Source organism: Dipodomys ordii, unplaced genomic scaffold, assembly GCF_000151885.1.
Source record: "Dipodomys ordii isolate 6190 unplaced genomic scaffold, Dord_2.0 Scaffold117, whole genome shotgun sequence".
In the NCBI taxonomy this organism is placed as follows: domain Eukaryota; kingdom Metazoa; phylum Chordata; class Mammalia; order Rodentia; family Heteromyidae; genus Dipodomys; species Dipodomys ordii.
Genome location: NW_012267333.1, coordinates 3,182,063 through 3,194,731, shown reverse-complemented (window position 1 = coordinate 3,194,731; position 12,669 = coordinate 3,182,063).

The window sequence follows — 12,669 nt, the reverse complement described above, 5'->3', positions numbered from 1 at the left end:
GAAGTGGATTGAGTTAAAAAGGTGAACATGTGACCAGCTTAAAAACATGGAAACATGGATGTAGGGTATATATTCTTCAAGGCAGAGTGGACAGAAAGGAGGGAGGGAGAGAGAGATAAGATTTTGAGAGAGGTTACTAACAATTCTTCTAACCCTCTTTGTAGATGCATAATATGTTGGCAGGCCATTATTTTCAAAAGTTACTAGTAACAAGAAATCATAAAAAAATAAAAATGCTCTAACTTCAGTGAGAAAATCGCCTTTCATCATTTAGCAGTACTCTGGCTTTTTTGGAGTGTGTTTTATGTAACCATACATAGAAAGGACATTTCACTAATAATGGGTTGTCAGGGATTAAAAAATGTAAGTTGTCTAACGTACAACTGTACTAAGGATATGGTTGGGGAATATATAGTCTTCAAATGGATTCATAGTAAGACTTGAGAAGGAGTTTTGCATTAGTGAACCTCTTGATGCTTTACTATGGTGGTTGGAAAAAGACCTTCCTGTATCTTTAGTGAAAAGCTAGAGCACTAAGTGAAAGGGTTATTTTATTTTCTGGCACTGCAAAGGGCAGAAAAGGAAAAGCAAGCAGAGCATGGTGTCAGCTGGTGGCCCCAAGAAGGTGATTTAATATCTACTTTCTTAAAAAATGATGTAAGAGAAATGAAACAATAATTTCTGTGTTTGGGGTCACTCTCTAAATGTCAGAGATGATACTAATGACATATCTGTTAGGTCTATAGATTTGGAGAATGACCTTGGTTAACTTCTCCATCCACCTGTGCCCTGTCTATGTTCCCGCTTCAGTAGAATGAGGGAAAAAATCACATAAACTCTGTTCTTCACATAACTCTTCTGAGGATAAAATGAATACCACATGGCTCTGAAAGGTCAAAGATACCCTGGTAAATCTGAGAATGTGTCACTTTTTCTTGCTTTGTATTTTCTCTAGGAAGAGGGATGAGGGGGAAGAAAGTGAGGGGACAGCCTTTCTCAGAATTTATGTAACAGAGAGGAGGATGGACAATAAATACACAAGTACATTAAATGTTATTCTAGAAGGTAATAATCTCTATGCAGAAAAATAAGACAGGGCAAGGTTCTCTTTGCCCTTGCCTTATAGGTGTCAAAGTTCAGGCCAAATTCTACTAGAAATCATGTCCTGTGATTCTCTGTCCCTGTGTGGAAAGGGGTGATTATATTTAGGACCTACTTCTCACAGCAACCTATACAATTCTTGAAGGCAGAAAGTATCTATGTGAATCTCTCTGTGTGGGCACCCATGTGTGTGTATGTAACTTTCGGACCAGGCTCCTAGAATGTCTTGCACACTGAAAAGAAGTGATAAAACAATCACAGCATGTAGGTGGACCCCATTGGCTCCTTTTTCTGGCCCTTCCTTTCTCAAAGGTGTTTTCCCCTGACCTTGTTCCCTTCTTTTCTCTTGCTCAGTCATTGTGAGACTCCAAAAAAAAAAGCCTGTGCTTCTGGTGCTAGGAATAGTGACCACAATTCCTCTGCTGCAGCGTTGGCAAAGGTCATGCCAATCTGTAGACTATGGCCAACTACGGTTCTGAGCAATGAACTTGTCCTACTTATTTCCCCCTGTAAGCTTTCTCTTGTGTTACAGATGAAAAGAGAGAACCTTGACGAAGCATCTGAGTTCAGGGAGCGCAAGCTGTTGGCTGCAATGGGCCTCGTCCTTTCTTCGGCGAACAGGTGTCTGGATTGTCCTCTCTGGATAAAGAGTAGAGGGGAGCCCAATGTTTGCAAAGCATCAGTCTCCCAGATCCTAGGTGGTGCCAGGATTCATGGCATTACTTTGACTAAAGAACCGGACTCTGGAAGATAGAGGATTCCTCATAAGGGCACATCAGACTGGAATTCAGGCTTCATCATATCCCAATATGGGATAGGACTTTTTAGAAATGGAGACAGAAGAGAAGGCATATTGATTCCTATGTTATTCCCTTTCTCAGCAGTAGCTTCTCCTAGGAGACTTCAGAGCGACCATTGGATCCCACAGAGCCCAGGCAGGAAGTAGTAGTAAAAGTCTTGTGTTATAGCCAAGATCTTTGTAGACATGTGGGGCCATGACCTGTAGGACATTATTGGAAGGAGAAGAGAAAAGAACCATAAAATTAAGTCTCCATTCTTCCTGTCTTCAGGTGGCTAAATGATGATCATCTGCCAGATTTTTTTGAGGTTACTTTAATAAGAGAAAAGAAGAAAACAGACATGAGACTGAAATGTCAGAGATCAAGAGACTTACCTAGGCTGACATCAGTAGTCAAGGATGAGAATGAAGATGGTTCAAAAGGTGGGAATGAACATTGAAGTGTCCCATCACGTTATGCAGAAAGAGGAAGAAGGATGGAAAGAGGCTCTTCAGGGAAATGTGAGACCTGGGTTTCAGGTGAGGAAGCGTCATGTTCACCTTGGCCACACCCAGCCCATTCTGAGAGGTGAAATTTTCTTACTTGTCAAGTGAACAGTGGTTTTGTTGTTTAACATTGATCTTGCTGTCAAGTTCTTTCTCTTTCTCCCTTTCTTCCTTTCTTTATTTTTCCCCTCATCTCTTTGTCTCTTCCTCCCTTCTTCCCATCCTCCCTCCCATCCTCCCTCCCTCCCTCCCTCCCTCCCTTCCTTCCTTCCTTCCTTCCTTCCTTCCTTCCTTCCTTCCTTTCTCTTTCTTTCTTTCTTCTTTCTTTCTTTCTTTCTTTCTTTCTTTCTTTCTTTCTTTCTTTCTTTCTTTCTTTCTTTCTTTCTTTCTTTCTTTCTTTCTCTTTCCTATTGATTGAATTCAGGGAGCACTCTTCCTTAGCTTTTTCCCCTCAAGACTGGTACTCTATAACTTGAGCCACATTTGTACTTCCAGCTTTTTGGGACTGAGCTAAGAGTCTTATAGTCTTTCTTGCTTGAGATGACTTCATCTCCTGAGTAGCTAGGATTACAAGTGTGAGTCATCAGGGCCTGGCCTGCTGTACACATTTGGCTTTTGTGTTTCACTTTCTGTCACCCCATAGGGATGTAAGTTCATGAGAGCAACTATGTCTTCAGTACTTTAACAGTTCCTGGCAGATAACAAGTACCCAGGAAATATTTCTGAAATGAGTAACACATGTGAAGGCACTCTTGGTCATTCAGATTTGTGGAGGGGATGATATTTGTTTCTTCTTCCATAGTTCAGTTGATTTTATTTTTGATATAATTTTTATTGTCTGTATTACCTAACATATTTACAAACTTTTTTCCTTTTCCTACACTACAATTCACAGGTTTCAATATGTATTTATCAAAGCCAGCTATTGCTAAATAGTTTGCAATTTCAGGATATTTCCATTTTATCTCAAAATTAAAAATGTTGAAAGGATGACATTGATGAAAATATATTGTATTCATAAACTGCTTTGTTAAATGGCAACTCCTGGGGCTGGGAAGGTGGCTCAGTAGTAGAGCACTTGCCTTGCATGCATGAGGCCTTGGGTTCGATTCCTCAGCACCACATAAGAAAAAAGAAAAAAGCTGGAAGTGGTGCTGTGGCTCAAGTGGTAGAGCACTAGCCTTGAGCTGAAGAGTGAAGGACAGTGCCCAGGCCCAGAGTTCAGGCCCCACGACCGGACCCCCCCCCCAAAAAAGGCAACTCCTTTGTACAACTACTTAAAGATAAAACCAGAAGATTAACTGAGCAGTCTACCTCAATATATTAAAATGACCGATTGATAATCTTGTTAGGGTTGGTTAACTTTTATATGCCTCATATTGGGGTCAGGTAATGTATCTGATATGATTAACTCTCATTTGAATGACAAGTTGGTTAAATTCTAGATTCAAAATCTTCCCTGTGATATTTTTTTTCTCTTTTGTCTGTCATGGGGCTTGAACTCTGGGCCTGGTGCTGTCCCTGAACTCCAGTTAAAGGCTAGTGCAGCAGCACCACTTCTGGTTTTCTGGTGATTTTTTTGGAGATAAGAGTCTCACAGATGTTTCTGCCCAGGCTGACTTTGAACTCAATCCTCAGATCTTAGCTTCCTGAGTAGCTAGGATTACAGGCATGAGCCACCAGCGCCCGGCTTCCCTGTGATCTTATAGACTGTTTTTTCTTTCTTTGGCTTCCAGTAGATGCATATTTGATGACAGTCTCCTTTTTGTGTTTGTTGTTGATCACTTTTTTCATTCAGAATTATGCAATATAGTAATTCCATTTTCATATCTGGAACGGTATTTTTTTAAAAAAATATCAGTGCCAGAATTTTGGAGAACCCTTTGCATCTGAAGGCTTACGATTTATTTTTAAAGCTCAAGGGAACGTCCTTCTGTTGTGTCATTAATTTTTATTATCATCTGTCTTTTGTGCTTCTTAACTGTTGGTATGATTTCTAATTCCCTCTTGTGGCATTTCTGTGTCACCTTCTGGACAGTAACAGGTTTATAACTTATAACCTCAATATAGGTGTGCAACAAAAATAACTTCTTAAAATTTCATTTTCACTGAACTCAATCCCCACTCCCTCCAGGCAAAACAACCATTTCTTTTTGATCCAAGGTAATTTAGTCAGTTCCAGTTTTTAACACACCCCGTTCAGGATTTAAACTTGGTCAGTTTACAATTCTTTCTGTTTCCTTCCTTCCTTCCTCCCTCCCTCCCTCTTTCCCTCCCTCCCTCCCTCTCTCCCTCTCTCCCTCCCTCTCTTCCTCCTTTCCCTCCCTTCCTTCCTTCCTTCCTCCCTTCCTTCTTTTTTTCCCTCCCTCCCTCCCTCCTTCCCTCCCTCCCTCCCTCCCTCCCTCCCTTCCTTCCTTCCTTCCTTCCTTCCTCCCTCCCTTCATTTCTTTCCCTCCCTCCCTCTCTTTCTCCCTCCCTCTCTTTCTTCTTTATTTCTTTCTTCTTTCTTTTTCTTTCTCCCACTTTTCTCTGTGTGTCTGTGTGTCTTTCTTTTGGGATTGATCCAAATTTCCCAGGGCTTTATGTAGCACTCTGATGTTGGGTGTAAGACATTTAGTTCTTGTTGCTATGTGCTTAGGCTGCTGATCTTTGGGCCATGACTTCTTTCTTGACAGGTAAGTGCTCTGTGTTCTTGTTGTATGAATGTTTAAATTTCCTTTGGCTTCTAGACCCTCTCAGCAATTTCTATACAGGGATGTTTGTGTTGGTGAAATTGTTTTGTTCACATTATCTAGACCCCTCTCTCAACCATTGTTCAAATGTTCTGTAGCCAACTTAGGCATAGAGAGTCTCTGGAAGGCTTGCAATTTTTTGGCCTAGGGAGTGATGCATGATTATCTCCTCTTCTAGATACTTCTGAATGAATAGAGATTTATGTAACTTTCTGATATCCTCTTTGAGTCATCCAGGGTTGAGGGGTGTTGGAGCAATGGAGTCCTCTTGAAGCTTTAGAAAACATCTATAAAATTAGAGATACCCTCTGATTTTCCTCCTCATTTGTAACTTAAGAGATTTTACTGTTAGAATATTATTTTCTATTTTAAGTAAGGAAATAACTCTATCATAATGTGAATTTTCTTTTTGGGTCTGGTCGTGGGCCTGAACTCTGGACCTGGGCACTGTCCCTCAGCTCTTAATCTCAAGGCTAGTGCTGTACCACTTGAGCCACAGCACCACTTCTGGCTTTTTTTCCTGCTTATGTGGAGCTGAGGAACTGAACCCAGGGCCTCATGCATGCAAGGAAAGGACTCTACCACTGAGCCACCTTCCCAGCCCCATAATGTGAATTATGCTAGTAGTCTAAAGCTTCCTCTCCTTGTCTTGCAGGATTGATTATTGTGGTGAAAGACCCATTTTTGAAATTTTCAAAGAAACTCTTTTTATCTTTCAACATAGTCTCTTTCAATAAAAGCTTTATCTACAAGATAATTGTTTTTCACTTTTATTAAAATAAAAATCAATTTGTTTTTTATTTTTGGCAATATTGGGGTCTGAACTCAGGGACTTGGAGGTGGGTGCTCAATAATTTTGCTTTAGTTACTTTGTCAGGGAGTATCTTGCATTTTTGTTGGGTGAGCCTGGAATGCAATCTTCCTACTGAAGTGTCTTGATAGATGGGCTAACAAATGCACTTTTTTGTTGAGAAAGTCTTTTTCACAGCTTTCCTGTGAGTTGGCCATGGACCATGATGCTCTTGATTATTGCCTCTTGAGTAATTAGGATGATTGCTGTTGTGAGACATAGTCCCATGATCTCTTTAATACATTAAAATTTTATTTAGAAATTTGATGCATTCATTTAAGCCATGATATATCAGATCTACTCCTAAAGGGGAAGTGAATGATAAATAATTGCATTTTAAATCAAGGAGGTAAAACAAGGCATTGGGTGGTGATGAATAGTGGGAAGCCACTGTTTAAAAATGTCAAAAGTTAGGGTTTATCTTTGAAAATGAGAATTAGATTTTCAGATGTGGCATCGTCAACCTCTGTTCACTGTCATCATCATGACTCCCAAGATGTCTGACACCAAGGTGGTCAAAGCACACATTAAACAATTGAACAATGCAAGCATCTCAATACATTATATCTCATTCTCCTTTTGCCTGCTCATCAATTCATTTTATGTTCTGTGACCTTCATTGCTACTGGCCTTGCAGTTGCTGATTCTTATCTTTTCTCTTTGTATGACTCTGGCCCAACTAGCTATGATTCTGTTCATCAGCAAGTCCTTTTCCACATCTGCAATCAGGCTGGGTAAGGTAAGACTTCTCCATCCTTCTCCTCCATAATTGTAGTTGGGTTTGATCTTTGGGATTCCAGCTTTAATCTGTGTGTGTAATGATCTAGGCAAGTCCCTGCTAAGAGACAAGGCTGTGACCATGTTCTACACAGTAGTGAGCCCCAGACTGAACTTTCCAATTTTATTACTCAAGGAACAAGAAGCGAAGGAGGCCCCGAGGAAAGCTTTTAATAAAGCGGAGTTGTTCTAATTATCTTCACAGCTCTGGAAAATGCTCAACCACCACCTCCATCTGGGCTCTCATTATCATTTCCAAGTGTTCATGCATACTAGGCTTGGGACAAGGCCCCCAGAGGTAGGAAACTTTTCAGTAATGAATTTCCCATGAGGCCTAGCACCAGGGAAGGCAGTACAAGACAGAGGCATACTATCACCAAAGGAATTCCATACAATAGTGGAGAAAGTGATAAAGATTTGCAATTTCAGGGATTTGCAAAAGCAAGGAACGCTGACACCAAGAGTAATATTAATATAGAGCTAGAGAAACAAAAAATGGGATAGGAAGATGATGAAGAGACAGCTGCGCAATGGAGTTATGCCAACAAGAAATGCTTTGTCATCAGTGACAAAGCATATTTCCTTACATGACTGGGGATATCAAGTTAATTTGCAAGATTATAAATTCATTCTTAAATAAGAAATCGTATGTGAAATGCTTAACATAGTGCCAGAAACATAACAGGCATTCAGGGATGCTGTGTATTTCTGTGATGCTTACCATTATGTTTAATGGGATCTACGGTCATTAAAGTCCTGTTAGAAGGTTTTGCAACTATTTCCAAGAAACGAATGGGTATGAACTGACTGTAAATGAATGTACAAAGATCCAGATCTGGAAGTAGTAGGAAGAAAGTCTAAATTTGGGAAGATATGTGGAAAACACATGCCTGTTTGGTGAAGACCAGGGTAACCTAGTAAAGAATGGGTCTTCTGCTTTATTTCCACCAGAACTTTTTGAGCTTGGTGTTGTCATCCCTAATATATAAAGATGTTGAAGTGCAAAATGATTTTGCTTGTTTCCTAAGATTACATAGTCAGAATGGTTGACCCCAGATTCAAACCCAAGTAGTTTGGGCCAGAACCTGTAATCGCTCCAAACTGACAACCCTTTCTGGTGAACTCTCAGCAGCTATAGAATGCCAGTTGAAAGACCCAAGTCAAATAGAAGCTGTTTGCCCCCTTTTGTGAATGCAAAAATATCATGGTCATGACATTTTTATGAGTCACAACGAACACTGATCTGCTTGATCCTTCTTGCCACTTGCCCTTCTTCCCAAGGGAGTGCATTCACTTCATTTAAAAGTATTTTAAGATTGTTATTATAAGGGTGATGTCCAGAGGGGTTATAGTTACATAAGTCAGGTTAATAGTACATTTCTTTTTGGAAAATGTCATCGTTCCCTTCATTTTCTCCCAGTTTGTACTCTCTTTCTAATATAGAATTCCTATCCAGAGAAGGGGTGTTTAGCAATTCTTCACCATGATTTCAGAATTGGTATGGGTCAATGATTATCACACACCTGCTTTTTTCCTTCCCTCCCTCCCTCCCTCTCTCCCTCCCTCCCACCCTCTCTCCCTCTTTCTCTCCCTTTCTTCCTCTTTTTCCTTTCTTCTCTTTCTCCCTCCCTCCCTCTCTTTCTCTCTCTTTTCCTTCCTTCCTTTCTCTCTTTCTCTTTCTTTCTCTCTCTCTCTTTCTTTCTTTCCTGTTTGCTTGTTTTCTCCCTCCCACCCTTCTCTTTTCTTCCTTCCCTCCCCCTCCTTTCCTTCTATTTCTCTCTAAAATTTTTATTAGCATGTAATTAATACATTGTGACATTTCAATATATGCTTACAAGGTACCTTAGTCAAATTTGCCTGCTCCACTTCTCTCCCTCAGCCACTCTCCCCCTTCATAAAACAGTTTTAACATATTTTATTGTTCTATTTTTCCTTCCATACATATAAAGTATTTCAACCATATTCCCCTTCATTCCCCCTCTTCACTGGTCTCCCCTACTGGAACCTGCCCCTCAAAATAGCCTTTGCCAATAAAGTTTGGGGGTTTGTGAGAAGATATATAATTTGTCTTTTTACTTATTATGATTATTTTTTATTTTTTTATTTTTTTACTGTGAAAAAAACTGTACAGAGGGGCTACAATTACATGGGCAAGATAATGAGTACATTTCTTATCAAGCATTGTAGCCTCCTCCTTTGTTTCCCCTTCCAAGCTTATTATGATTATTTTTAATTGGCATCAATTGTCTGCTCAAGGGAGTTTCATTGTGACGTGTCCATAAATGTATAGAATGTACCTTAATAGACTCATTCCTGCTTTCAATCTCTGTAATCCTTTCCTTCATAAACAAAACTCAGCAAGTTTTGTTGTTCTATTTTTACATACTTGCAAAAAGTATCTGGGCTATGTTTACCCTCCTCCACTCTGTCCATTTCTCTCTCCCCTGCCACGGGCACCCACACCCTAGACAGGACGTGGTACACCCTCTTACCCTTCATTTTTTTTTTTGTGCGAAGTCCATGTTGCCGGGCTCTTGTGGTTCACATCTGCAATCCTAGCTACTTGGGAGATGTGAGGATTGCCTATCAAAGCAAGTCTAGGCAAAAAAAAATCTGGAAGTGGAGCTTTGGCTCAATGTAGTCTTGAGCAAAAAGGCTCAGGGACAGTGCCTAAGACTTGAGTTCAAGTCCCAAGACCAGCACATACACCAAAAGTGCGTGCTAATTGTTCCAAAGGGCTTCATCATGATATTTAATACATGCATATACAGTACTTGGATCAGATTTAGCTTCTTATCCACTTCTGCCATTGTCAGTAAAAGAACATGACTGAATAGTTTACTAATACAAAGATGATGAGGGAACACATAAAATGGATTAAACAGGATGGGGGAGCTTAGAGGAAGTAGTAAATAAATATTAGATCATGCAGAGATGCGAATAAATGCTCATCCATTGTCTATAATTGAATTTGTGGGTGTTGGTTACATTGTAGTTGCCAAAAGAAAGCACTCCATGGTCAAATGATTTTGAGAACTGCTTCATGATATGCACTTTATTTTGGAGATTTAAAAGTACATTGCCATGCTGAAGTCATTAGGAAGATAATTGTTTAAATTTATTTAGTAGAGTTTTCTAGTCATCTTGAGCACTGAATCACTTTATGGTAATATTAAAAAAATGCTGGCTGAGTACCTATGGCTCAGATCTGTAATTGTAGCTACGTAAGGGGTGGGCCTAGAGAGTATCACAGTTCAAAGCTAGCCTGGGCAGAAGAGTCCACAGGACTACCAAAAAGCTAGGCTTGAGGCATGGTTCAAACAGTTGTGTAAATGGAACAAGTAAGCCAAGTGAGTTAGAGGCCCTGAGTTTAAACCAAAAAATGATGCTACAGATTTTTCTTTGTTGGCAAAAGTCAGGGTTTATTATTATCATCATCAAAGAGTTGTATAAAAGGGTTTTAATTCAACATGTCAGTTTGGAAGTATAATGCATCTTTTTTGTTGTATTCTTTGTGCTTTATTTTTGTTATCTTTATAAGTAGTTGTACAAAGTAGTTTCCAATTAACAAAGCAGTTTATGAATACCATGCATCTTGATCAGTCTTCTTGTCCATCTCTCCCAACCAATCCGTTGCCACGTTTCTCTTAATTTTGTAGGATATGCATTAGATTCTTGCTTACATTCTCCTCTACCCTTCTCTTCATTCTACCTTGTCCTCCTTAGCCCCATCCCAACACTTTCAAGTATTTGCTTCTTGGTGCTTATTTTGTTGACCTTTGACTTTGTCTTTCTAAGGAATCATGCTATTTGATATATCCCTTAAATCTACCATATTTCAGTTAATACATTTGTATAAACTTGAATACCACACAATGTATTTACCTATAAGTTAATAAGTTAATTCTACCTTTGTCTTTCTGGGCCTGACTTCACCTACCATAGTTTATTCCAGGTCTTTCCATTTCCTGACAGATGGTATAATAGTATTCTTTGTAATGGATGAGTCCATTGTGTATACACCACATTTTATTGATCCATCTATCCATTGAGGGACATCTGGGCTGCTTCCATACCTTGGCTATGGTGAATAATTCTGCAATGGACATGGTTGTGCTGGTGGCTTCACTGTATGCTGGTAGATTTTTCTTTATTAAAGAGCAAATCTTTTTTTGTTATTGTTGAAAAAAAATGCCTCTGAAGAACAAAGACAAATAATGATTTAGGGTATTTTGATTAAAACCTTTAATGCACACTTCAAGTGAGAGATACTTAGACATTAAAGATTTAGATGATCACATAAAACAAAATGAAACTAGACAAAGAGTCTTTGTCTAGTGAATTGGAAAAGATAAAGGTTTGGATGACATTAGACTGAGAGGCAAGAAACATGAAGAAAGGATTGTTTCAGTAGAGAAAGATATGGTAGCTGCCTGGCTGAGGGTGGTAGGAACAATCAGTGGCAAATTCCTTGTGATAGAAATGTCTGTGGGAAATTCTAGCAAATGATATCAATTATTCATTTCTAGTCAACTCTTCTATGTATTAATGTAAATCTTCAAAAATAAAAGCAATATGTTTATTAAAGGTCTATATTAATTTTGTTTTAGAATGAATGCCCTCCATTTTCTTGAGGAGGGTTTTAGACTTTATGGTACCCAAAGATAGGAAAATGTTAGTTTGAATGTTATTTTGGAAAAACATCTCTGCGTTTTCTGGCACCTCTGATAGTTTTGTTGAAGCCTCAGGCCTTTCTCTGTGCTTCTGCTTTCTGAGTAGAAGGTGGAATCTCACTTTTTCTCTCAGTCCCATGGAGCTTTTGTGGAGATAGACAAAGAGAATATTTTGAAGTGGTTAAAAATGCTCTGCTTCTGCCAGGATTAGATCTTATTAAGTTATATTTTCTTTCTTTTTTTCTACATAGAGAATAGAGAGAAAGGAAGTAGGAAAGCTCTAGATGATTGAAAGATACCCGTTAAACCTGTCTGCTGGAGGCTCTTTGGTCTTGCCCTCCCATTTCAAAAAATATGTATGATCACAAATGACAACACATAGAGTCTTTGTCTAGTGATATATATACACATATATAGTATATCCCAGAACTAGGGTAATGTACAGCTTTATTTTGGGCTGAAGAAAAGGAAAATCTGGAATCCTGTGATTTTTATTTAAGGTTTTGGTGTTTACTTTATGATATATTTCAATCCACTTGATTTGTGAAAATACTATATAAACATATTTATCTCATTTAGCAAGGTGTATGTTGTCATTTTATGTGTGTGGGCCAGTGACTTACACAATCCACTCTGAGCTTGACTTGCCTAATTTTCAGATTTCCAAAAATTTGAGATTCAAAATATAAAAATATTGGCACATTCACAGAAGCCCCTCTCAATGGAAAATTCCACATTGACCTCACATAGGTCACAATCAAAACCTAAGCACACTAAATCTCTTGCATTAAATTTACTTTCAGACTATGTGTTTAAGGTCTGTATGAAACTGACGTGAATTTCATGTTTAGACTTGAGTACCATCCCCAAGGTATCTAGTTATGTATAGTTAAGTATTCCCAAATATGAAAGCACTTGATATCTTTGTTTTTAATTATCTTTAAGTAGTCGTACAAAGGAGGTGGCACTTAACAAAGTAGTTTGTGAATACAATGTATCTTGATCAGTGTCACCCCTTTAACGTTCTCACATTCCTTCCATTCACCCCTTCCCTTAATTTTCTTAAGTTTTGGGTATTTACAATTGATTCTTTTTTGGGGGGAGGGGTCCGGTCGTAGGGCCTGAACTCTGGGCCTGGGCGCTGTCCCTCAGCTCTAGGCTAGCACTCTACCACTTGAGCCACAGCGCCACTTCCGGCTTTTTTCTTTTTGCTTATGTGGTGCTGAGGAATCAAACCCAGGGCCTCAGGCA